At 40.1% G+C, this 27,296-nt stretch overlaps 1 long non-coding RNA gene across 3 annotated transcripts in view; it reads left to right on the top strand.

Moving 5' to 3' along the window:
- The window catches only part of LOC133077133 (uncharacterized), a 308,335-nt gene extending 283,444 nt beyond the window's left edge, over window positions 1–24,891 (top strand). For all 3 annotated transcript variants that reach the window (XR_009697667.1, XR_009697668.1, XR_009697666.1), the window contains 2 exons: window positions 23,211–23,360; window positions 24,502–24,891. This is a non-coding gene — a long non-coding RNA (uncharacterized LOC133077133). The remainder of the gene's footprint in view (window positions 1–23,210; window positions 23,361–24,501) is intronic.
- Window positions 24,892–27,296: the final 2,405 nt, after the last annotated feature.

The following is a 27,296-nucleotide window of genomic DNA, read 5'->3' as shown; positions in this document are numbered from 1 at the left end:
GAGTATGTCGGCTATCTCCCAAGTGGCATAACTTTGATTGTTCTCGATTAATGTCTTGATTTGACTGCTATCAACTTCAACTGGTCTACCTGACCATGGAGCATCATCCAGCGAGAAATATCTAGCATGAAACTTCGCAGACCACTTTTGATACGTTCAGTCAGTCTCAGCACCTTCTCCATAGGCTGCACAAATCTTTTTTTGAGTTTCAGTTGTGTTTTTACCTTTCTTGAAATAATAAAACATAATATGCAGAAAATGTTGCTTTTTTCTTCCACCTTCAATATTAAAATGGCTACACAAAAATTCACCAATTTTGATAAGTTTTTTTAATGCACGCTGATATGACAGCTGTCACACACAATCTAAGAAAATTGTTTCAAATGAAGTTAAAGACAACTAAGTGCTACTAGAGCTATCTTAGGGAAAAAACCGAACGAACCTTTTGCCCAACCCAATATATATTACATGGCAATATGTATTAGATAGTATATCATGCAAAAAAGTATTTGGAACTTTTAATTTGGTTCCACTGAGACACAGTTTAAGAAGAAATTATAGATGTTTCACCAGGACACTTATTCACCTGGGTGACAAGCTCACATTTGCATGTGTGAGCAGGCCTTTCTTCTGTCTCTGTGGTGTGGGCTTTGAAGACATCCTCATAATTGGGAAGAATGGGAAACACACCAAAAAGGCTGAAGTTTCTAATACTGTAAGTTTAGATATCATTAGCACTGAGATATAGTTATTTGAAAGAGTTCATTTCATAAACATCTGCCAAATCCTTTCATTCATCCGATAGATATTTTTTTGAATACGTACATTGTGCTCAGCACCTAAAAATTGGGTGCTTTTGAGCTCTTACTAAGAATGCAGGTTTAGTGCCAAATACTGCCATTTAACCTTGAAAGTGCTGTTGCAAAATATCCAGTGTAAATTGGATGGCTTTATAATCCATATCTGCATTTTCCTGTGTATTTGTAACTGAACTTCCTCACTTAGAAGTCTTCTTCCCAATAAGGCAAAAAATACAGAATATTATGCCATGTGTATCACAGTCTGCACGTAGCAATCATTGTGGATAATATACTCAGGCAACGACTGTTCTAGTAGTGACAACGGCCTTCAGCTGTGGACGCGTGAATTCGCCAGGAATGGAGCTAAGAGTCTTGCACAGTTTTCACTTAGGCTCAGCAGTGCGATACTGTGGTTGTCCCCTTGTTACAAATGCAGAAACTGAAGCTAACACATCATACGAAGTTTGTCCGAGGTCCGCATGGCGTGCCGTTGGCGGCACTGGGAGCTAACGCAGATATTTGACTTGACAGGTGTGCGGTGCCCTGAGCCCCGACGTTCAACCCACCTTTCCTGTCACCACTCACTCGAGACATGGATGCAGGCAGAGGGCCTCAGGGTGGAAGTGGCTGTTGGGTAGACGGACTCCCCGGCAGAGGGGAACAGCACATTGAACTCAACGCAAAGTGGAAGTTAAAAAAAAAAAATTTTATTGGAGTAGAGTTGATTTACAATGTCTTGTTAGTTTCAGGCGTACAGCGCAGTGATTCAGTTATGCGTATACATATATATTCGCATAATGGAAATTTTCACGGGAGAATCTCCTCCAAGAAAAATGATACCCATGAAGCAGGTTGTAGGTTGTATCTGCAGTGCAAGCAACAGGGATCTGGCCTCCAATTCCAAAACGTCCCTTCTTTCACTGACAATTCGTCCACAATCCAAAATAAGTAAAATCCAGCCTAACCCATACCGCAATATTGATACCTTATTGACACAAAAATAATATTTCTATCCCATCAGTGATTTTTCAAGACACATCGGGCAATTGCAAAAGAGTATGTGGATTAATACTAATTTTTATTACCAAAAGAAACTATTTATACAGAAGGCTAGAAATTTAAGTTTAGAGTTGTTGATCCCCTTCATCAGTATGAATTAACAGCACGACACAAATCACTAAATTGCATGTAATTATTTGGTAATGAGTTGTAATCATAAGTGATTTCCCAAAGAGTAAATTAAGTATTCATCAGAAAAAATAATCACTATTAATTGCATTAATCATTTTAATTAAAAGGCAGAAAATGCATTTTTATATGAATCTGGGATTAGTTTAGTTTAAATCTTTGAAAAGTCTCAATTCTCTGGATTTTTAAAAAATTAAAAATTAAAATGAGCATATGAATATTTATGTACATCTCGCTGCAGAAGTGTTTGAAGACTTAGTGAAGTGATTCCTCTTTATGTGGTCTGTACTCATGTGAAGTTGCAGAGCCTAGAAAATTAATTCAATATTTCCAGAAAAAAAATGTAAAATCTTTTTCTGCGTCGCACAATGGTTTATAAGATACATCTCTCATATTTTAGCATTTAAATCTCTATGGTGAGTGACATTCTGATTTCCTCCGTACAAGGTTATGACGCAGACTGCGATGGTCTCTGGGCCGTGGGACACCAGATACCCGATTAAATGTTGTTCCTGGACGTGTCTGGGAGGGGGTTTCCACGGGAGGTTAGCATTTGCAGATTGTCCCCCGGACGCAGCCTCCCAGGGACAGTCTAAGCAGGTGGAGGCAGGGAGGCTTTGCTCTGCCTGACTGCGAGCCAGGCCTGGCTGCCCCCGTGCTCCCGGTCCCCAGGCCTTCAGACCCAGACTGGCGTCTACACCCTGGGCTCTCCGCTCCCAGGGCTTAGAACCCCACCACCAGCTCTCCTGGCCTCCAGCTCCTGGACAGCAGCTCTTGGGCCTCCTCAGTCTCCAGAGTCACAGGAGCTGACACCTTATTGGCTCAGAATTGGCTATCGAACATGATTTGATTTAAAGACATGACTGACGCCCCCTCCATTAGTAAAGGGAGCGCTCAGACATGAGCCAATTTACAGACCCAGAGCCCCTGGAATGCAGGGGGGGCTGGGCTCCCTAGAGGAAGGACCCTGACACGTGGCTGAAAATTCATACTGTCCATCTTTCTCCTAGCCTTCTCCAAAGGGACCTGTGTGGCCTTTTACCAGGGAAACTGTACTTGGGGGAAAGGAAATAATCAGGGATTACTGGACATAGGATAATTTTTTTCCCTTTATTTTCTTCATGAATTCATTTAATTTAATTTACTGAGGTCATTTGCATTACTTTTTTTTTTTTTTTTTTTGGCTGTGTTGGGTCTTCGTTGCTGCACGCGGGCTTTCTCTAGTGCGGCTAGCGGGGGCTACTCTTCGTTGCAGTGCGCGGGCTTCTTATTGCAGTGGCTTCTCTTGTGGCGGAGCACGGGCTCTAGGTGCGTGGGCTTCAGTAGTTGCAGCACGCAGGCCCTAGAGCATGTGGGCTTCAGTAGTTGCAGCGTGTGGGCTCAGTAGTTGTGGTGCACGAGCTTAGTTGCTCCTTGATGGGATCTTCCCAGACCAGGGCTCGAACCCGCATCCCCTGCTTTGGCAGGCGGATTCTTAATCACTGTGCCACCAGGTATGTCCTGCGTTACTTTTTTTTTTTTTTTTTTTTAACATCTTTATTGGAGTATAATTGCTTTACAATGGTGTGTTAGTTTCTGCTTTATAACAAAGTGAATCAGTTATACATATACATATGTCCCCATATCTCTTCCCTCTTGCATCTCCCTCCCTTCCACCCTCCGTATCCCACCCCTCTAGGTGGTCACAAAGCACCGAGCTAATCTCCCTGTGCTATGCGGCTGCTTCCCACTAGCTACCTATTTTACGTTTGGTAGTGTATGTATGTCCATGCCACTCTCTCACTTTGTCCCAGCTTACCCTTCCCCCTCCCTGTATCCTCAAGTCCATTCTCTAGTAGGTCTGCATCTTTATTCCCATCTTGCCCCTAGGTTCTTCTGACCATTTTTTTTTCTTTTTTTTTTCTTTAGATTCCATATATATGTGTTAGCATATGGTATTTGTTTTTCTCTTTCTGACTTACCTCACTCTGTATGACAGTCTCTAGGTCCATCCACCTCCCTACAAATAACTCAGTTTTGTTCCTTTTTATGGCTGAGTAATATTCCATTGTATATATGTGCCACATCTTCTTTATCCATTCAGCTGTCGATGGACACTTAGGTTGCTTCCATGTCCTGGCTATTGTAAATAGAGCTGCAATGAATATTTTGGTACATGACTCTTTTTGAATGATGGTTTTCTCAGGGTGTATGCCCAGTAGTGGGATTGCTGGGTCATATGGTAGTTCTATTTTTAGTTTTTTAAGGAACCTCCATACTGTTCTCCATAGTGGCTGTATCAATTTACATTCCCACCAACAGTGCAAGAGGGTTCCCTTTTCTCCACACCCTCTCCAGCATTTATTGTTTGTAGACATTTTAAAATCAAGATGAAATTCATTTAACATGACATTGGCCATTTTAAAGGGAACAATTCAGTCAGCGACCTTTAGCACATTTACAATGTTGTGCGACCACCCTGCGCGTCTAGTTCCAAAGCGTCTGCATCACCATTTCCCTCCACATCTCCCTGGTCTCACCCCCTCACAAGTACCTCTCTGCAATCTGTACAGATTTTGTACAAATGGAATAATACAATATGTGAAGTTCTGTGTCTGCCTTGTTTCAGTTTTCAGTGTGATATTTTTGAGGTTTATCACATTGTAGCATGTTTCAGTACCTCATTTTTATGTCCATTGTATTTATATACCACAATTTGTTATCTGCTCATCCACTGATGGATGTTTGGGTCATTTCCACCTTTTGGCTACTGTGAATAGAAGTGCTATGAATATGCCTGTACAGGTATTTGCTTGAGTACCAGTTTCATTTCTTTTGGGTCCATACTTAGGAGTGGATGGCCGGGTCATAGGGTAATTTTACATTTAACATTTTGCAGAACCACCACCTGTTTTCACAGGGGCTTCATCATCTTACATTCCCACCCAGAACATATGAGAGTTCCAATTTCTCCACATCCTCCGCAGCACTGGTTATTTTCCATTGCTCTGAGCTGGAGTAATCTTTCCATACTAAGCTGGACTGCCTGCAGCTCTGCTTTGCCATCTCCTCCTGCTTCTGGGTGCCCACAGATCTGCCAGAGACGCAAGCCTAGGTCTTCTCCTGTCTTTTCTGAGCATGTATCTGGGGCTGGGCATGCAGTCTGCACTCTCTTTTTCGCTGGTGTATGTGGTGGTTGTTCTGAGACCTGCTTCCTGCAGTCGTCCTTCTCTGCTCCTCCTCATGCTTGGGTCTATCTGACCAACCTGTCTGCTGTCCCAGCCCCAGGTGGGCATGGGTGGTGGATGTCAACACAGCTGGTGTGTTGACAGACACCAGTGCCACTGTCAGGAAAACAGCTCCAGCCCCAGGCAGCGGGGAGGAAAAACAAGGTCAGCTTCTGTGCCTGTCCCTCAGGGAACTTCTGAAAGTTCAAAACACAGTATTTTAAGAGTATGTATTTTAAGAACCACAGTATTTTAAAAAACAAGGTCCATAGTAGCCTCTGAACCATGGAGCCACACCAGGAACATGGGTCTCCATACCCATCGTGGCAGCCACTCCTTTTCCACTGGTGGGAAAAAGGGGGTGGTACAATAGATAGGTGAACAGAAACACCACACTTTCTTACCAGAAATTACCTGCCCTTTTCATTATTAAACAGTCCTCTGGTTGCTGGAAGTTTTGGATTAGTTTCTAGAGTTCCAGGAAATTGATTCTACAATTCTCATTTTATATGAAATTCTCTTTCTTATCTTTAAAAATTCATTCTTTGCTTTCAAGTTTTAAACTTAACCCTGGCTAAACCGAACTCTTGTCACCCCGTGCCTCAAGTCAGGCCTTTCTTTCTCTTGCCCATCTCTGGAACTGATAATCCTATTTTTTCCTGTTTTATTTTTAGCTTGCCTTATTCTACTGGAATATAAGCTACCCATGATCAAGACTTCTGCTTTGTTCATTTCTACATGCCTTACGTCTAGAAAATATGATAGGCACTCAATGAACATGTGTTGAATAGATGTCAAATTAAATGATCTTTCCACATGTTTCTACCCGAATTCCTCAGTGTGAACAAAGCTCTCTTATTTACATGGTAGTTCGTCTCATTGCAATTCTCATTACAATTGTCCCCATTCAGCTATTGTTTATGTTTTTAGGAAACTGCAGTTCTGGTCTGTAAATGCCTTGGGAATGAGGTTTTATTTACCTACCAGTATCTTGCCAGGTATAGATTCTCAGCTACTGTTAATCATTTTAAAATCTCCAGTTGAACTCTAGAGGAGCAAAGAGGAGCATTATCTATACAGAAGCTGCTGGTCTGCATCACATAAACAGCCCGGCTTGTCCCCCGGAATGTCGGCATCTACAGGTGGTCACTCCAGTCAGCCTGTGTTCACTCAGCACTGGGGTCTCAGTCATTAGTGGTCACCCTACCTCCTCTTCTCCCTCACAGTTTAATGGTCCAACAGAGTGCTATTACATTTATCAATTCTTGTCTAGACTCCAGCTATGTTGCTTGGTTCCAGCAGTTACTGAAAATAATCAGAGATCTTAGTAAAATGGATCAAAACTTCATTTCAGGGAGCTCAAATATCATGGTCCTTTCCTTTTTCTGTTTGTAGAGTTCTACTGTTCAGAAACATCATAAAGTCCTTTTTATGGGCTTAGAATAAAACTTTTATATTGATCTTTAATCCTTTTTAGTCCTTTTCTATTTTTGGTAGTTTTTCAGTGGTAGACTGGTAATAAAAGGAAAACAACAGCCACTAGGACAAAACTGTAGTTAGGAGATAACTAGAAACACATTTAGAAACACATTTTCATCTATCATATTATTACTAATGGGACAAAAATGGGAACAATCATTTATAGTAAGGAAATCGTCAACAAAGTTTAATGTACTGATACACAGAAGGAGATATTATGAGGCTTAAAATGATGTCTAAAAATATTGAGTTGTTCATTACATAATGTTAATTAAAAAGGGATCAAAATCTAATACATTCTGTGATACTTATTTTGTTTGAAAATTTTCAACGCAATAAAATTTGAAGAAAATACATCAACAATTTTAATGTACTTCAAAGTCCTGAGAATACAGATGGCATTTATTTTATAAATTTACTTTGTTAAATCATCCTAATCATCCATAATGTACATTTTTTTGCTTTTATTCTTAGAGAAAAAATATTCAAGAGAGAAAATATATGTACATACATGCATTTTCAATCTAATTTAGGTAATTCTGCATTAAAATTTTAAAGGCTTCTAGGAGCCCTGTTATGCCCGTAATTTATCTATTCATTCATTCAATGTAGCAAGTCTTTTCTGAGTGTATGAAGGATGCCAGTTCCTATGCTAGATGGTCACAGACCTGCAGGTCCTTCTCACCACTGTCGACCGGGCATGGTCCCTGGCCTGCTCCCTGCAGGCTGTGTGGCTCTGAGCCCAGGGCTGCACCGGTAACACTTGTACCTCTAGGCCCAGCATGATGGCGGTACAGACAGTGGCTCCTTATGTGCTTTCTGAATGAATAGATAGAGTGGTATTTTTAAAGCTCTAAAATTCAGTGTAAGTATTCAGGTCAACACTCGCCACAAAAGGAGGCATAGGAGGTAAAACACAATTGCACGGTAGGCGCAGCTAACACCTGCTGTAGGGGCTCAAAGTGCCCTTTCTTTAAGAAAATCCAACATTTTTTCAATGTGTATGTTATAAAAATGTTTAAATGCCCACACCTGCAAAGGATGTAATAAGTTATAATGTGTTTTAAACATTGGCAGTGGGATGTTGATGGTTCAGACCTCCCGGACATGAATGAGGGCTTAGCTTCCCCTCCACCCCCGTGGTGGGCCCCGAGGTCCTAAGTTACCCACCTTAAACATTACTGATTTATAAGAAATAGTAACACTGTTTAAAACATGTGGGACAATGTTCACTGCAGCTCTATTTACAATAGCCAGGACATGGAAGCAACCTAAGTGTCCATCAACAGATGAATGGATAAAGATGTGCCACATATATACAATGGAATATTACTCAGCCATAAAAAGAAACGAATTTGAGTTATTTATAGTGAGGTGGATGGACCTAGAGTCAGTCATACAGAGTGAAGTAAGTCAGAAAGAGAAAAACTAATACCGTATGCTAACACATATATATGGAATCTAAAAAAAAAAAAAAAAGTTCGTGAAGAACCTAGGGGCAGGACAGGAATAAAGACGCAGACCTACTAGAGAATGGACTTGAGGACACGGGGAGGGGGAAGGGTAAGCTGGGACAAAGTGAGAGAGTGGCATGGACATATATACACTACCAAACGTAAAATAGATAGCTAGTGGGAAGCAGCCACATAGCACAGGGAGATCAGCTCGGTGCTTTGTGACCACCTAGAGGGGTGGGATAGGGAGGGTGGGAGGGAGACGCAAGAGGGAGGGGATATGGGGACATATGTATACGTATAGCTGATTCACTTTGTTATAAAGCAGAAACTAACACACCATTGTGAAGCAATTATACTCCAATAAAGATGTTAAAAAAAACCCCAAACATGTGGGAAATGCTCTTTAAAGTCACTTAAACACATGTCAATTATTAGGTTAATACAGGGTACAATACTATGTAACATAATTTGAGCTTTTATGTGAATCCAACAGTCATTTCATATGGATTACCTCATTTAATCCTCAGAGTAACTTATAAAATTGGAATTATTCCTAAATCCATTATGTAGATTAAAAAATAGACATGGATAGGATGAACAGCTTTCTGAGGCACACAGCAGTGAAGGGAGAATGGGCAGCTTGGCCTCAGCCAGTTTACTGCTTTTGTTTCTGAAGGCTAAGTGTACCCGATGAGTCGTGACTTATGCCGTCTGTCTGTTTCTTACTTTATCATTGAAATATCTATGTTAACTGAGAGGGACGCACTTTCCCTCCCCTTGACTTAACCTGGCTGATGACTTCAGCGGAGGATGTTGGAAAAGTGACCAGTAAATTAGCTTGTTCTCAAAGACCAGTTCAGCTTCTCCGGCGCCAGGTGACAGGAACTCCTCCAGCCCAGGGAGTCACTGGTCAGCAGTGACAGGCAGCAGGACGCTGGGACGACAGAGAGGCCGCCGGAAGCACAGGCAGGAGGGCGAGGCTGCCGGGTCCTCACTGGTCTTTCCAGAAAACTGACTCCTTCAGTACTGAAGACTGGCTGGCTGGCTGGGCTAAGTGGACACCTCTTCCAGGGAGCCCGCACTGTAATTCAGGTCCGACTTCCATGAAAACCAAATGCCTAACGTCTGTGGAAAGACTCCTTATATTTGCCAGGCACATTTATTGATGGTCTTCCAGAGCATTCATGTGTGTGTTTACATGTGTCCTCTCTCGGTTCAGTGGAAGCATCTGGAAAGCATAAATCACTAGCGTCTTCTTCACCTCTCTGTCCCCAAGCACCCACTACCTGGTACATAGTGGTTTCTCTGTGTCTGTTCTATGCAACTGGGGCTTTAGAAGGTTTCTTTTATGATTTTATTGTGACCAATGAGCCGCTCTACTTACCCTGTTCTAACTCAGACTTTTCACATCTTACTGGACACGTGACTTGGTCGCCTTTGGAAAGCATCTTGTTATTATCCTGCTCAGTTCATACATATTCAAATACATGTTCATATATCTCAGACATATCAGATCTACCTCAGAATAGGTAAATGAACTGATAAAGTGCCATTAATTAAAAAGTCATTACTAACTCACACATCTAAAGAGATGTCTCCTGAGAGAGTTGGTCAGTAGACAGTTTAAATAAATGAAATCACATCAAATTATTGTCCATGAGTTGGGTACCTGTGCAAATCATCTGACCAATCTATTATAATGGTGTTTTTTTCTCTCTCGGGAATTGCATTACTATAGGTTAGTCATCAATAGCTTAGCAGGGAATTCTAGGTAACTATTGATAGCTGCCTAAAGTTTTCAGACAAACAATATATACTTATATGGTCACTGTATAATCACTGTCACAATAAAGTAATTGTCGAATGTCATTGTTATTGTCTTCTATTTCTAATATAAAGTGATATCCCCAGGTGAAGCACTGGTAAATATTTCATACCAGAATATGAAAATAAAATGAGACATTTCAAAGACAAGACTTAATTCAATAACTGTCAAGAATAAATTTAAACAACCTGAAAAATGTTCATGACATTTCCTGACTACTATCTGAAAATTCACTTATTCATGAATTATTGAACTCACATTTTAAAACACTGTTCCCAAAACTAGAACAAAAGATATCTGCCCTAATAAAACCCCAAACTTTATCAATGACAATTTGATGCAGTGCAAAGAAAGACATTTTAATGACAAGAATATGAGTCATTGACTATTGAGAAAATGAATAAATTCTCATAAAATATTACATTTATTCAATTGAAGATATAAAGCCAGATGACAAATCTGATACATAGAACATGAATATTTCAGACTGAAATCACATTATCTTACTAAGCAGTATCAAGACTTTATAATTAGGGCTTCCCTGGTGGTGCAGTGGTTAAGAATCCACCTGCCAATGCAGGGGACACGGGTTCGAGCCCTGGTCTGGGAAGATCCCACATGCCGCGGAGCAACTAAGCCCATGCACCACAACTACTGAGCCTGCGCTCTAGAGCCCGCGAGCCATAACTACCGAGCCCACATGCCACAACTACTGAAGCCTGCACACCTAGAGCCCGTGCTCCGCAACAAGAGAAGCCACCAGGCTTCCCTGGTGGCACAGTGGTTGAGAATCTGCCTGCTAATGCAGGGGACACAGGTTCGAGCCCTGGTCTGGGAAGATCCCACATGCCGCGGAGAAACTAGGCCCGTGAGCCACAACTACTGAACCTACGTGTCTGGAGCCTGTGCTCCGCAACAAGAGAGGCCGCGATAGTGAAGAGGCCTGCGCACCGCGATGAAGAGTGGCCCTCGCTTGCCGCAACTAGAGAAAGCCCTCACACAGAAAGGAAGACCCAACACAGCCACAAATAAATATAAAAATAAATAAATAAAAAGAGAAGCCACTGCAGTGAGAAGCCCGCGCACCGCAACGAAGAGTAGCCTCTGCTCACCACAACTAGAGAAAGCACGTGCACAGCAACGAAGACCCAACGTAGCCAAAAATAAATTAATTAATTAAATAAATAAATTTTAAAAAAGACTTTATAATTAAGCGAATTTAATAAACATCTAAAGCGCCACTGTAAACAAGCACTGACAGTGGTTATGTTTCAGAGAGAGTACTTCCAGAAAAATCTTCCAAAAGACTAACTTCATCTCTTGATTCATTGTTGAGAATGGTTTAATAATAAGATCTGTGAAAAAAAAGAAGAATCTCCTTCCTATGTCCATGCATTTGTGGTTGGAATAAGTAGGTATTCAATGACCTCATTACAAGAAACGGAGGCTGTGGGCATCCGCTAATTTGACGGAAGAGAAACAAAGCGCAGGAAGAAACAGAATGTAGCTGAATCCTGTCGTTCAGCTGTGGAGACGGCGGCACGCAGCACCGAATGCCCAGGAAGGGTGACCTGGTGTTTTAGCTCCATCCCTGGTTGTACCTGGGAGCGCGGGGAAGTGATGGGAAAATACCCCTCAGCACTGAACAGCACACCCGAGCCAATCCTCATCAAAACCAGGAACCGGCGCAGGAGTTATGGGGAATATTGAACAGAACCAGAGTGAAAACAAGGGATGGACCCCAGGACGATCTTCTAATAAATGAAGCTAAAGCAATAACACAGCATGTTACCAAAAAAACACTTCTGCCTTGGCAATATTCTGAACAAAAGAGCTAACTAATGCATCGGGGAAGTCAGCCCGAAAAGGACTTAAATCTAAACAGATCCAAATGGCCTCAGAGAGTGCTGAGTGAGAAGAGATTTTCACTGGAGACATGCAATTTTAGAAATTTGTATGTCATGACCGAAGTCAGCAGAAAAATATTCTTGGATATGGAAAGACTCTGAAAATGCGTATCCTATTTTAAAAGAATTTTTGGAAAACATACTCCTGATGGTCTTAAGATGCAGCTAAACGGAGGATTTGAGTGTTTTCAGTGACATGGAAGAGCTAGCGCGATTGCAGTGAGATGGGACTTGGCGCCAGCAGCTGGTTTCGGGGAATGGCGCGCCCCCTGCTGCTGTGCAAGTCCTTGCCCCCCGCAGTCCTGGTGCCCAGGTTCACCCAGGCAGCACTGGCCATCCATGCAGAGGCTGCTTCCGCCTTGGGGTCCCCCTTCCCCACATGTGCGTGAGCCTCAGATTTCTAATGCCTGCATTTCTGAGAGCCAGGATCCTTCCCGGTAGGGAGAGGGCAGGTGAGCAGAACAGTTCCGGAGAAATAGGGTAGCACTTTCGTGTGTTCCTTCCACGTTTCACCTTGAGTGTGTGTGTGCCTGTGGGAGGCATGTCTTCAAATCCATGGAGTGGAAAAAGAGAGGTGGGGTAATCTCCTCCTAGAAATCCAAATAGGAATTCTCCTCCCCCTTTGGCTTTCTCTTCACCGTATTATTCTCTCCTTCCTCCTCACAGGTGGGACGAGGGTCAGAACCCAAGACTCCAGCCTTACCTGGACCGTCCCTCCCCTAACTACCTTCCGCTTCACGTCCTCCCAGGTAGAAGGTTCAAGGCCTCTCATCTTCCTGTCTAATGGGGGCCTCTCTCCCATCTGTCTCCTGCTCCCCCACCAGGGGGCCCCTTCCCAGGAGATGCAGAGAGAGACACTGACTCCTCCCTGAGAGAATTCTAAGATTTTATCCCTGTGAGCACTAGTGAGTCATCACTGTAGTTACTGGGGTGGGTGTAGCTGACTCTTGATTTTTATTCAAGCTGGCTTTCATGTTATCATAAGATAATCCCCGTGGTGACTTCCCGGTTAGGCATGATGCTGATGACTGAATAACCATGTTAATTAAATTTTCCTTTTTTTGGTTCACTATGAGATTTTATTAAGAACAAATGTTGCATTATTTCCCATGGGATTTCAAGTACAATCAAGTAAATAATGTGTTTTCTCCTTGGCCATTTTTGTATGTATTACGTTAATGAATCTTGTCTTTGCAATTGATCTTTGTTTTCTGAGAACAAAGCCACTCTGTCAGGGTCTATTATTATTTTCCTGAAATGTCATTCTATTTGCTTATATTTTACTTACCATTTTTGTCTGTATATAAATGTGTAGTAATTTGTGGTTTATTTTTGCTTTGGTTGTCAGCATGGCGTTAGAATTGGGGGCTATTAATCACGACCTCATAAAAGGCAAGTTTTCGTCAGGGTAGAAGAGAGTTACATAGGTTGATAGGGCATAGAGTAGCTCAAATTTCAAATAAATAACATGTGTGAAATAAAATGACCACATTTAAGGGTACCACATTTTTTCATTGCAAAATAATGAAAGTGGAATATTTTCCAGTTCAATTTTTAGAGAGCGTGAAAGCATGAGAAGACATTTTATGGCTGGCTTGTTCTGTAAGAGACAGAACTTGGAATAGTTTTAAAAAGTTGAATCACTAAGTTTATTAAGTCCAAACATTTGTGTGATTTCCAGCCATTGGAAGTAGAAAGCATCAAGCCATTTTTTCTACTCATTGTTCATTCATTTTGTCGTTATTAAAATTCAAACTGTATCCTTGTAGTTTTATTCTAATCTTGAAAGTAAAAGAGGGTAGGAAAAACACAACTAGGAAGCCAAAGGTTTAAGATTAGAAATATATAAGTAGTCATTAAAACTGAAGACTATGCGTGTGTATCTATACCTATCCATCTATTTCTATCATTTATCTGGACATTCATTTTTGTCTTTCTTCAAGTTTTATTAGTCTGTTCCCACAGGTCTCACCACCAACATTACAGGCCCTAACTTGAAGGGCTTTATAATTTAAACAGCACATTATAACCATGTGCTAGTTCACCAGCGAATCGTTCCCTGTCTGCTTAGAATTAAATTCTCTTGGAGAAAACGAAGAAAAAACAAATCATATGTTTTTGAATAATGCTACGTGCATCGAAGGAAAGAAATGCAGGTTGAAGGAATAAAACTCAGATGAAGGGAGGTTGCCCTGGTAACGAAGACGTCTGCAGGGGTACAGACGGTGTGATTCGCGAGCAGGTGTGGAGGGACCGGTCGCAGGCAGCCGCGTGTGTGTCTTGAAGAAGAGGCTCCAGCAGGAGATGCTCCAGCAGGTGCAGGGCCTGTTTGCGCCCCCAAGTTCTCCCTCGGTGCCTCCTGCTTTCCAGGAGCCGTGTCGGTGCTCAGGCCACGTGAGTCGACGGACTAACTCACTGCCCCCTCTTTGAAGACCCTCCTCTGCTGTCGGAGCTCGGGGTGAATATCCGTGCTACTTCCACGTGTGCGCACAGCGGGGCTGGGTCCCGGCACCCACACTTGCTGCCATTCCCTTTCTTGCTCCCGGGGTAGGGGGTGTAGTGACTCCCCTTCCCAGCCGGGCTCCGGGGAAGGCCTGGCGGTGCAACCACTGCTGGCGCGAGCCGGGGTGGGTGCAGGGCTCAGGGAAAGGTCTGCCCCCTCCCTGTTCCCTGCTCCGCTGCCTGCTCCGAGCAGGCAGGAGAGGAGACCTCCTGGGGCACCATCACGTGAGAATGAGGCGCCGGCACCACTGCAGTCCCGGTCCCAGCCTGTGGGATCGCAGGGTGCAGACCCCGGGTTCTCACACGGAGTCTCTGAGCAGCCTTGGAATTGCCTAGCCCGGACTTTTCTGGATATGGAAGAAATAAACCCGTACCGTGCTGGCCTCTTTATTCGGGTGTTCAGCCAAAGCGGTTTCACACACCACAGAGCTGCAGAGAGCCGGGAGCCCTGCGCACGTCACTGCTGTCATTGGCCGGTCACTTTCTCCTGTGTTGCTTCAGCATCTGATGGAGCAGCTGATGGGTGTTTATCTTTGTGCGCCCCGGAACTGTGTGCCCTGAGTGGATGAAGCCACATGTTTTCCCTTTGGGGGATTTTCTTATCCAAATTCTTCCTGTCAAATCAAGTTGCTCTCTTTCGGCAAAATTTATCTCAAGACCTCAATCCTCCCTGGAGAGCTGCTTGTTTACCCCGCCTGGCATAATCACAGTGTTCATTCGTGTATTCCCATAATACCTCATTCATAACATTTACTGATGGATTTAAAACATCTGTATCTTTTATATAAAGCTTGGACTTGTTGAGGTTTTCTTGAACATTTCCAATCCAACTCAGCAGACTGGGGAAGGAGACCAAGACCAGGAAGGAAGTGGGGTGGGGGTCATTTGGAGAGGATGTGAGTTTTGTATTCATTCAACAAACACTGAAGAAGGCAAATACTGAACAAAGCAGACATTTCCTACTTTCACAAGGTATGTAAATATCGAATATCTAGTCATAATTACAATGAGTTCTACAAATGGGAAAGTTTACGGTTCCAGAGTGTCTGAGGGGATTCCCATAGTTATCCTGAGCGCAGCTGCAGATATCTGTGCTCCGGGCACAAGATGAGAGACACAGAGGCAAGTGATGTAAACGTAGCCAGAGAGCACCTGCATTCAGAGCTCAAGGCTACAGCCATGGCTAAAGCAAAAAGATAGGTAAGACAACGTGATTTGGGGCAGAGAGATGGTCCTTCCTGTGTCCCGATCTGGTCACCACCCACCCCAAAGATTGCTGTTATTCTGACTTCTAACAGCTTAGGTTATGTTTCCCAGTTTTTAAACTTAACGTAAGTGGAATTATATAATACAAACTGCTTGTGATTAGATTTTTTCAGGGTTGTATTTTTGACATTCAACTATGCTGTCTGTTTATCATTATTTCATTCATTCTCATTATTTAGTGTAAATTTATGTGATTATAGTACAATTTATCCTTGTATTGTTGATGGATATTTGGGCTATTTCCATGCCATAGCTCTTACGAACAGTGCTGTTATGAGCAGTTTTGTACGTGTCTTTTGATGCATAATTGTATGTACCCACCCCCCAAATTAGCCATTTTAATTCTCTGAAACTGTGTTCTATAGAATCTAACTGAGATCCTAATTTACATTTCCCAGATGACTAATGAAGTTGAACACAGTTTCAGATGCTTATTGACCTTTTGGAAATCTCTGTTTGTAAGGTGTCTACTCAAGTTTTTGCCCATTTTCCACTGGTATCATGGTTATTTTTTTCATTGAAATATAAATATTATACCTGTAGTTAGTTGTTGCTACCCACTCTGATGTTGGTCACTTATAGCTTTGTTTCTGTTGTCTGTTTTTCTCGTTTATTTGTCTTAGCATGCTTTTTACTTCTTTGAATGACTGCGGGGAATTTTATATGAAAAAACGAAGAGGTTACAGGTGATGTTCTCTACCTTCAGAGGAGATTTATCCTGTATTCTGGCAGTTACGGCAGGAAACGGAAAGGCAGATAACCTCAAATCTCTTAGGCCCTGATTGGTGGTTTATAGCCTAGAGTTTATTGTCTTTGCAAAGCATAGTCTCCGTTCGGTTCATCTACGTTCCTGGAGGGTAGGACCCCAGGGACAGAACTGATTCTGACGACTCACCTTCTGTTTGAATCCCACAGTCCGTTTCGTGTCCTAGCAACTCCATTCTGCTTGAAACCCTTTGTGCTTTGCGCCTTACTCTCCTGCATTGCTGGATGATTGGCATACTGTCCCTCATGTAGACAAATGCGGGCAATGTCTCCTCGGGACTGCAGTTGCCTAAACTTAAACTCTCCCGCATAAGCTCCCCTTTCCTCCAAGCTCTGGCCATTTAAGTCCTGGGTAAGCTAGAAACCCTCTGATTCCTTCAAACTATTTTTGGTGTTTTATTTAACTTTTCTAATTGTTCTGCATGGGAGCATTTATCTGTTTCCAGCTTCTCTACCAACAGCCAAGAGTCTCAGCTTCCAGAACTATAATCTTGATTTTATTTTTTGTTATCTCCTCCCATAATTTCCTCTAGCAAGTGTTCCCTCTTTTTCTCTCACCTCTATTTTTAACCTGTTTCTCTGGACTAGAACTTTTTCCTCTAGCTATAAACGTTCTTACTTTTCTGTAAACCAAATGTAAAAAAAAAATGACCTTGTATCACACTTGAAAATAGCCCCTTTTCTTTGCTAAGGCCAGTTTCTTTAAAAAAAAAAAAAAAGGCTTTATATCGGCTATGTCTATTTTATTACATCCAATTCCCTCCCCAAACTTCTACCCCTGAAATGTAGGGTTCAACCCCATCACTCTGCTAAAACCGCTCTGGATTATGGATATTTCTACTCAATGCAAAAACTGTTTTTTTAACTTTACTGAGGCTCACAGATGTGACAACACCTCACCTTCTTTCTGTCCAGGTTGTCTTCTGGGCTCTGTGTGCCACCTCCCCAAAGCTGGTGTTTTTCCCACCTTTCACATTGTCTTCATCTCCCTTTTTTGGCCTCTATCTTTAATGCTTATATTTTATAAACCCAGCCCATAGTTCTTCTTAATTTACCTGATTTCCTTGGGCAATTTTGTACTTTCTTTTGGTTTTAGCTGTCAAAATGTTGGTGACAAGAATACAAGAATTCTTATCCCCAGTCTTGACTGTGGTCCTGACACCACCGTCACCAAGAGTAAGGATTCTAGAGACATCAGGCTGGGATGTGAGTCTTGTCCTTGGTAATTACTATTTGTGTAAACTTGAGAACATTAATTGACCTCGATAAAATAGGCATGTAATAAGGTACCTCCTAGAGTATTTGTGGAAATTATTGTATGTAATCAGCCTAAGACCCCCAGGGACAGACCTGCAGACAATAAAGTCAAGTTTGACTTTATTGACTCATCACCTTGAGGGTAACGGTCCACTGGGGGCTCCGTGGGATATTACATGAAACAAAGGAAAGACTGTGTTGTCGGTTTGGGGAAGGTTGCAATTTAAACAAAATTTAAAGGAAGTCATCTATGTGTGTGTGGGCGAGTGTGCGTGTGCGTGAGTGTGTGCGTGTGCGTGTGCGTGTGCGTGTGCGGTACAGGGAGATCCAAAGTAGAGCACACTGGTGAGAAGTTTACCTTGAAATCATTCTTCCTGGATTTCCAGCTCCACCATGTACGTGCTGTGTGACCACGGGAAGTTACTCAACCTTTCTGTGCCCTGTCCCTTCAACCCATAAAGAGGGATTAGTAATATTTCAAAGGATAGTTTTTATGATTAAATGAGTTAATGAATGCAAAACATTTTGAAAGTGCTTGGCACATAGGAAGGTTTTGCTGTTAATGTTGTTATTATTATTATTACTTGATAGGTGCAAAGAAGATGCAGGAAATATTGAAGAAACATCTGATGTGTAGCTAAAAATATGTATCACTCTTAGAGAACCTACTAATTAATAATGTACAAATGCCGTTTTAAACAAATAGCTGCTGAATGTTACTTTTACATAAATGTGGTTAGTATCACAATCTAACTGGACTTGTAGAAATTTCTTTAGGTTTAGGCATAAAAAAAGTTTTTGAGAGAATTTTTATTAGTTGCTCTTCAAATCATTTGGGGGCAAAAAAATGCAGTTCAAAATCTGAGAAATCTCCATCTTTTAATAATAGTTCTTATTCATCTAGTGTCTATCTTCTGAATATTTCAAACTTTCAAAAGTACATATACATATTTGGGAGAGAGAGAAATAGAGAGATGAAGAGAGAGAAATTAAAATGATTGGAGAAGAAGCTTACCAATACTTTAAAAATAAAGTTGATATTTTTCCATAAAAATCCATCTTTACTCAGTAAATTTGGAAACATACAAGTAGAAAACATGAAATGTGTACTCATAGTCTCACCACACAAAGTTAATGATTTCAACACGTGGGTACATTTTGTTCCGTATATTCACAGGAATTGATTTGCTGTTTTAATGTCTTTTGGCTTAAGCCAAGGTCATGAAGATTTATTCCTTTGTTTTCTACCAAGAGCTTCACAGTTTTAGCACTTCCACTTAGGTCTGTGTCCACTTTGCGTTAGTTTTTGACATGGTATGAGGTAAAGGGACCAACTCCGTCCTACTGTGGACAGATTCCCCATGTTTGCTAATTTTTTTATTGTGCCAAAATGTACGTAACATACTATTTATCATTTTGACCGTTTATAACTATATAATCAAGGGCATTAAATACCTTTACAATGTGTGATCATCACAGCTGTCTATTCTCAAAACACTTTCATCATCTCCAACAAAGCTCTGTACCCACTAAACAATAATTCCCCGTTCATCCCTCCCCATGGTCCCTGGCTACTTCCGTTCTACTTTCTGTCTCTTTGAATTTGTCTATTCTAGGCACCTCATCTAAGTGGAATTATATAATATTTGTCCTTTGTGTCTGCCTTATTTCACTTAGCATATTGTTATCAAGATCTATTCCTGTTGATGTATCAGAATTCCATTCCTTTTTATCACTGATTAACATTCCCCTGTATAAAATACCATAGTTTGTGTTTCCATTCATCTGTTGATGGACATGTGAGCTGTTTCTATCTTTGGCTACTGTGCTCTATGAATACTGGGGTACCAATATCTGTTCAAGCCCCTGCTTTCTTTTTTTTTTTTTTTTTTTTTGATATATACCTAGGTGTGGAATTGCTGAGTCACATTGTTCTATGTTTCATTTTCGAGGAAACACCAAACTATGCTCCCCAGAGGCTGAACTGTTTTACATTCTCACCAGCAGTACACAAGGGTCCCAATTTCTCCACATCCTCTTCCCCAGTTTATTTATTTTAAAAAAATATCCATTCAGGTAGGTGTGAAGTGGTATGTGATTGTGGTTTTATTTGAATTTTCCTATTGGCTAATGATATTGAACATATTTTCCTGTGCTCCTTGGCCTTTTGTACACCTTCCTTGGAGAAATGTGTATTCAAATATTGATACTTTTCCCATTTTGAATTGGGTTTATTTTTTTGTTGTCGAGTTTCTGGAATTTTAAAAAATGTATATAATGACAAATGAAGAGTCGGGCCCTAAGGTGTTGTGATTTTTGATAAAAGCTGCCTACCTCTTTCTCTTTAGAGTATTTCTATCCAGTTTTTCACTACTGGTTTGAACATTATCCTTTGCATATTGGGGGTAGTTACCCATAAATATTTAATATCCATATCTATATATATAATTTTCTTTAGGAGTACTATATTAACCCTTTGGTTTACTTCCTTTGAGAATAAGAGACCTTTTTATACTTCTTTCTTTCAAGCCCTATGATATTATTTTCTAGTATTCTAATTTGCTTTAAATAAACACACACAGACACACAGTTGCTAGCAGCGTGATGATCATTTTAAGCAACGGTCTGTGGATGTGGTGCATGCCTTACTGGTACTTTACTCACCATTTCTTTTTGGGTTCATTTTTATTTTTATTTTTGCTTTATTACATCCTCTAGCTAGTAACTCATTTGAAGACGGTCTATACATATAAAGTCTTCTTTGTTCTACTACATCTGAAAAAAGTCTATTTTATTCTCACTTTGGGTTGTACTTTGGCATAGAATTTTAAATAGTAATTTTCCTTCACATTTTGGGGATGTTAGTACATTGTCTTATAGCATTTTATCAACTTGGAAACAACTGTTTATTCTGAATGTTGTCCCTTTATAGTTTTTAATGTTGTTATTTTATTTTTAAAATTCTGCCGTTTCCCCTATTATTTTGCAGGGGGCCGTTGGCCTGACTCACAGAGACCTTGGGTATCAGACTCTTTTCCTCATTCTACAGCTTTGAGTTAATACCTGGGGACTCTGCATATGTCTGTAACAACATCAATACCTGCTATGGCTGTATTTTATGTTGTATATCTTCAAGGTTAATGAAGCCACTGGAGCTGTCCCGAACACATATCCAGACTCGCCTCCCTACAGAAATGCTGAAGCTAATTGACTGCCTCGCGTGTGTGTGTGTGTGTGCGTGTGTGTGTGCGTGTGTGCAAATATGGCTGAGGCTTCAGACGCAGAATTGACCTTTTTGATAGGCCTCTCACTCAGCAGCTGCTTTCACTCAAAACTCTATACGTACCTTGTAAACCGTTCAGGGTCTGGAAGCTTCTACTTCTGTCTCTCCAGGACAATTTTTCTGAACTTTCAGACATTAACCCTTGACTATGCAGGCTTCCTTCCATTTATTGGAGAGAAATAAATTCAGCTTGATTTATGAGTTACTGTCTACGTTGAGTCTTTCAGGAAATCCATTCTAACTCAATATTTCTTTCAGTAGAGTTGCCTTCCGCATGCTTAAGTGTGTATTTTGTGTTTATTTACGATTTATCCCAATTGATTATTATTTGGGGACATCTTTCAATTTTAGGATTCGTGTTTTTCTTAATTTCTCAAAACACTCCTGGCAACATCCATTAAGTATTTCCTCTTCACTGTGTTCTCTATTTTTTTGTTTCCCAGAAAGCTTATTAGACATATGTTAGACCTTCTCAATCTATGCTCCATTTTCTTATTTCCTCTTCCATAGTTTCTTATTTTCTATAATATCTAAAGTTCTACTTGCCAGTTTTCTAATCTGGGGAGCAACGTCCTGTTAACTAATTGTTCTTAGGCAATTTAAACTCTATTGTCTATTTTTTATAGTCCACCTGGCTAGTTTTTGTAACTAATTTTCTCATCTTATATTTTTTCTTCACAAATTTCTGATCTTATTTCATGGAATTTATTTTTCCCTTTATCCTTGGGATGATTTTGAACATACTAGTTATAGCATTCTTTTTAGATAGCTTGATTGATTCTGTTTTTCCTCTTGTAGGGTATGTTAATTGTCTTTTATGGGATGAGTTTTTCTCCTATCTCTTTTGTTTTAATAGCAATATTGAGATATAATTGATATTCAATAAGCATTTCTGGTGTCCTCCATTCTTTATGGTACATCTTTATTTCCATGTTTGAGTCTATGTGAGATGAAGTGGTGAAATAAGTCTAAGAATACCAAAAGCTAACAATTGTGTAATATTTTCTATAGACGTGTCATATAAGCATGCACTTAATCCTCATTAAAAAGGTGTGAGGTAGAAACTGTTATTAATCTCATTTTACAAGTAGGAAAATTCAGGAAAGGAGTGGTTAAAACAAATGCCCAAGGACAACTCGGTAGCAGGTGAGGGAACCAGGAATGAAAACCTAGGAAACACGTCTAACAGGGCAACAGGATTCAGGAACAAGGATGAGTCTATAGGTGCTAAACTCAAATATGTAACTCTTTGGAATATATGGTTCTACTTGGCATTCAAAATTGAGAAGTTCAGCAGGTAGTTGCAGATGTAAGCTTATATCTAGGGGAAATAGGTAATTTAATACTCACTCTACCTTGTAAGTATTAATAGGTTTCTATAATTTCTAAGGAATTATCTAGGTATATGTTGGACAAAAAGTTATTGTATTTAGATAATTACTTGTATAAAACAGTTCGTATAGTAATTTAGAATCCATCTTTTCCTGCAAAATCTGAGTTTTCTGTGTATTGACATTATTTAACAGTTATTAAAAATGAACATTGTGTACTATAAATAGAAGCAATGTGTTTTTAAGACAAGGGATCTTGAACAGAGGTAGACTCCACAGAGTAGAGTAGGGCTTGTCAAGGCAAACGGTGGCGTTACAGCATTTGCCTTACTGCCTGCGGTGCTTTCTGCTGCACCCTCTATGCTGGGGACCACCTTTGTAATCTACCCCTCACACCCATGGAGATCAGCCCTTTAAAATTTTCCGTTTATATACGTCTAACTTTGTAAGGATCTACCAAACCATTCCCACCAGCAGTGCACAAGTTCCCATTGCTCTACAATCTTGCCAATATTTACTATTGTCCTCTTACTTAATTTCAACCATTCCAAGGTATTGCATTGTGGTTTTAATTTGTGTTTTCCCACACTGAGCATGTGCTTTTTTGGCCATTCTAAAGCTTTGTTGGTAAAGTGTCTGTTCTGGTTATTTGCTTTTTCATTGTCCTTGTTTTGTATTTTTATTATCATTTCCTAAGATTCGATTTTACTTTTTGAATATAAGTTTTTGTCATATATATGTATTATAAATATTTTCTTCCTAGACTGGGGCTTACCTTTTTATTTTCTTAACAGTGTCTTTTGATGCTCAGAAGATTCTAATTTGAAGGAGGTCTGGTTTATTACTTATTTGATTTTATAGAGTTTTTTGTGTGTGTTTGTTCTCTCTAAGAAATCTTTACCTGTGTTAAGTTCAAAAAGTTTTTCCCATATGTTTTGTTGTAGGGACTTTACAGTGTTAACTCACATGTTTGAAAGAAGCCCTTTTAAATCAGTGATATAGGCTCCAAATCTATCACCTCCCAAATTCAGTAATGAAAATTAACTTATTGGAGATGCAATTATCCCTGCACTTTGTGTTTGGAAAACAAATTGGTAAGTCATCCAATAAACTAACTCACAAAAATGTTTTAATATTTTTCACCTTATTTTGAATGGAGGTTTTTGGATTACACTTTAAGCAAACAGTAAGTGCTAACTGCACACTTCAGGTTGTGTCACTTTAACAAGGGAGATCTTGGAAGACATTTGGGTTTCCCAGGGCCATTCATTATACCAACAGAGGGAAAATCCTCAGAGAAACTGGAACAGTTCTCTTCTGTATCTCCTTCCCCAAAACACGGATCTGCTATACACCATTTGCAAGTCCCAGGGGTACTACAGGTTGGCTATGACTTGAAAGCCAGACTGGGAGCTAAACAGTAACCCCAGCTAGTAAATTAATAGGGATCCAGCATTGCTATTATTTAATTTGAGATCATAAAATCATATGCTGACCTTTTTAAGGTTTAAGCACCAAATTTTAGAGGATTTTTATCTTTTATCTCTTTCTTTTCAGCTCTAAGAGCTACCCCCAACATCAGGAGTGCTGGATACGATATATTATACCAGGAACATTTGTGTTTTTTCATCACTGCCACCTGCTGTTGTCACTCTATTTTACCACACAAATTTCTTCTTCTACATCAGCAACAAGATATAAAAGACTTCCTTATTTTCACTCCCTCATTAATTTTTTTTCCTGTTTTGCTCCTCAAGTGACATATTAGATATACAGCTTCAAGACTAATAGTCAAGGAGGATGTTTAAATCAAAACCCAAGTTATAATCAAAGCTCATTACTTCCCACAAAAGGGAGGAGTGTGGCCATCAATGCAAGGTTTCCTTTAAAATTATGAGCAATTTTTCATGCATTCACCGTCAGCTCTAATATGTACACGCACTTGTATTTTTAAAATATTCACTTAACTTAAAATATGTCATCCTAGGGGCATTTTTGCATAGAAGAAAACCATAAAATACAAAGTTCTCCTGCTGATTGAAACACACTTAATATGATCCCCTGCTGAATTTCTGCAAATCCCGCAAATCTTTCAAAGGAGAGGGAGGACAATTATATTTTCAGCCATGTTCACTGCTTAGGGAGGGGAGTTGGGGAAAAGTCAGGCCATCATTATTATTTTGTTCTGTGAATTAAGAAAGAGGTTATTCCGTATCTGCTCCTCTGTTGACATAGGTGGAATCTACCTGGTTGACTGAAGACTATGCACCCTGACTACTACTGAATCATGCTGTTTTGTCCCAAACAATTTTACAGAGAGAAAGTCCATTCATGTATATTATTCACCTACCAAAGCTTCTGTGTTCATTGTATGCAAACCCGAGTGTCCACGGACCACAGAGAGCAGCGTGTGCAATGTAGAACGAGACACAGTGTGTGTATTAGATAGCAGCTTCTTACATTGACTGTGACAGTGACCTTAAATACTAGTGCGGCACTGTGCGTTCACCATCTGGCATGCTGGAGTTTACAAAAACAGCCCAGAACAAGATTTTAATAGAGGTGGGTGTCCTCGTTGTCTTTCAGATGCTGTTGCTTATCAGTCGTCAGAGACTATTTGTCAGTCAACTGTTTTCATTTGTCTGGAAAGAATGTTTGTTTTAGTAATTGATAGCTGAATAATAGAGATTTGAAGCTAAAACTTCATGTTTATTAATCTGCGCTATTTTCATAGCCCCTGGGTTCTCCCCAGGAAAGCTCTGGTCCTGGTATCACATCCAAGGATTAAGATGTGGGACTTCTGGAGGTTGTCTCCTCAACACCCATTGGATCCTCAAATTAAGCCCTTCTTCATAATCTCTTTCTCCTCCAGAGCGATTGGTTTAGGAATGACCAGGGGACTCAACATTATGAAGGGAATTCTTGGTGGAAGGTGTTGGGAAATGAATACTTCCTAGTTGCCTTGTTCCTTGGACCTCCAATGGATTTGATGATTGGAGACTTAGTATGAAGCCAGCGCATCAGGAGGACAGAGTCAAACGTGTGCAGAGAAGTGTGTTTTGAGCGCTGCCACACCATCGTCGGAGCGGTCCTATTTCCAGACCTCCTGTTTGGGAGATAATTAATGACCTCATTTTTTAAGCCAAAATGAAATGAGGGTTTATTTTCCTTATAGTCAAGGGCATCCCACTTGAGATATTAAATATTTTATTGCAACTAACCATTGTGAAATTTTTAATTGTTTGAAAAAAATATTAAGTGGCTTTGTTAAGGGATTATTTTTCAGAGATAGGACTTATTTCTCAATATATAAAATACAAGATATGCAAAAAATCAAAGAGTACAACCTACAGGTAGAGTCCTACATGTACCTCTAACAGGTGCTTGGCACTCACGATTTATTCTTTTAAATTCATGTAACTTAAAATATATCTCCTGAAGAGTATATTTGCATAAGAGAAAGCCATAAAATACGGAACACTCCTGCTGACGAAGCACGGTTAATATAGTCCCCTGCGGAATTTATGTAAATTCTGCAAATCTTTCAGAGGGATTCGAAAGGAGTTATATTTTCAGCTGTGTTCATCCCCCTAATGGGAAGATGGTTGGGGAAATTTTATATCATCATTATTCTTTTTTCTGTGAATTAAAAAAAATAGGTTATTCTGTGTTTGCCCTCCTGTTGACACAAATGGAATCTCACCAGCTATTTATGTAACTTTTATGACATTCTTCCCAACACTTCAGAGTTTGAATGCATAGATTATAAAATGTCTATGTCAATGTATAAAAACAAACGAGTTTTTAAACATATCCATTCATAATGTAGTACAAGTGACTTATTCACTTTATGATATGCTGATATGAAATACCTAACAACATGCTGGCTGTTGTTTTCTTATAGATCCAGATTACCCAGTTTAAATCCCTGCCATAGAAAAAAGGCCTACATATGGATTTTTTTCCCATAAAATGAAGAAAATTGGTTGAGAATCATCTTGTGCTTTAGAACATAGAGGATGAGCTTAGGATCAGGGCGACCTGCACACAGGTGTGTGCCTTTGGCTCCCATTGCCCAGCGCTTGGTCTCACTAAGCCTAAGTGAGCATCCTGTCTGAATTCTAACTGCCGGAGCCTCGGATGGTCATTACCAGTTAGACGGAGTATGTGAAGTCATACTTGTCGCCTCTCTGTTCTAATAGGTCTGTTCTTCTAATATGTTCACAATCTAGACCTGATTCTGGAAATCTCATGCTTCCTTTCTTCAATTTTGTTCTTAGTAGACTTAAGCTCAAAGTGTTGTAAATATATAAAAACAATAAAACCTTGAAAGAAAAAAATTATCAAAGAATGTGCCTCTGCAACTTTTTATCTAAAGCATCTGATCCATCTAATGCATACTGATCAAAAATTCCCAATGCAATTTAGGAGATTTGCGTGTTATGTATTTGTGTGTCTTCGTGTGAAAATCTAGTAACTGAAAGGCAAGAACTGTATGAGACATTTCTGTGTCATCATCACCACCTAAGTATTCATCGTGTACAACATCGTGTGCAAGGTTTGTGTTGAAGTGGATAGCCTAGCCTTACATAGGCATAAGGGGAGTGATATGATAATGTGTTAGTTTTCTTATTGTCTTATAACTTTGCTTTTAAAGAGTTGTATTACTGGACAGTATGCCTCTCTCTCTCCTAATTGGAGAAACTGCATATCAGCCTATCAGCCCAGGTGTGTTTTTTTTTTTTAATGTAACAATGTTTCCAATACTGTATTCTGAATATGACTGTGATACTGCATACCAGAAAAAGGTTAGAACTATTGTTCATTAGTGTATAAGCTGGGCTATGAAGCAATTGTATCAATGACTCTAGGGTACCATGAAACAATCATACTGCTGCTTCTTTGTTATCAACGCACAGATAGTTATACCTGTAAATAAATATGAATTTCTTTTTCACATTATCTTTTATTTTTTGATGTCTCGTGTTAGTAATACACACAACATCTACAATCTTTTATATCATACAAAA

Source organism: Eubalaena glacialis, chromosome 17 (genome assembly GCF_028564815.1).
Source record: "Eubalaena glacialis isolate mEubGla1 chromosome 17, mEubGla1.1.hap2.+ XY, whole genome shotgun sequence".
NCBI lineage: Eukaryota > Metazoa > Chordata > Mammalia > Artiodactyla > Balaenidae > Eubalaena > Eubalaena glacialis.
Note: the sequence above shows the minus strand (reverse complement) of the source record. Positions and strands in the feature narration are given on the sequence as shown.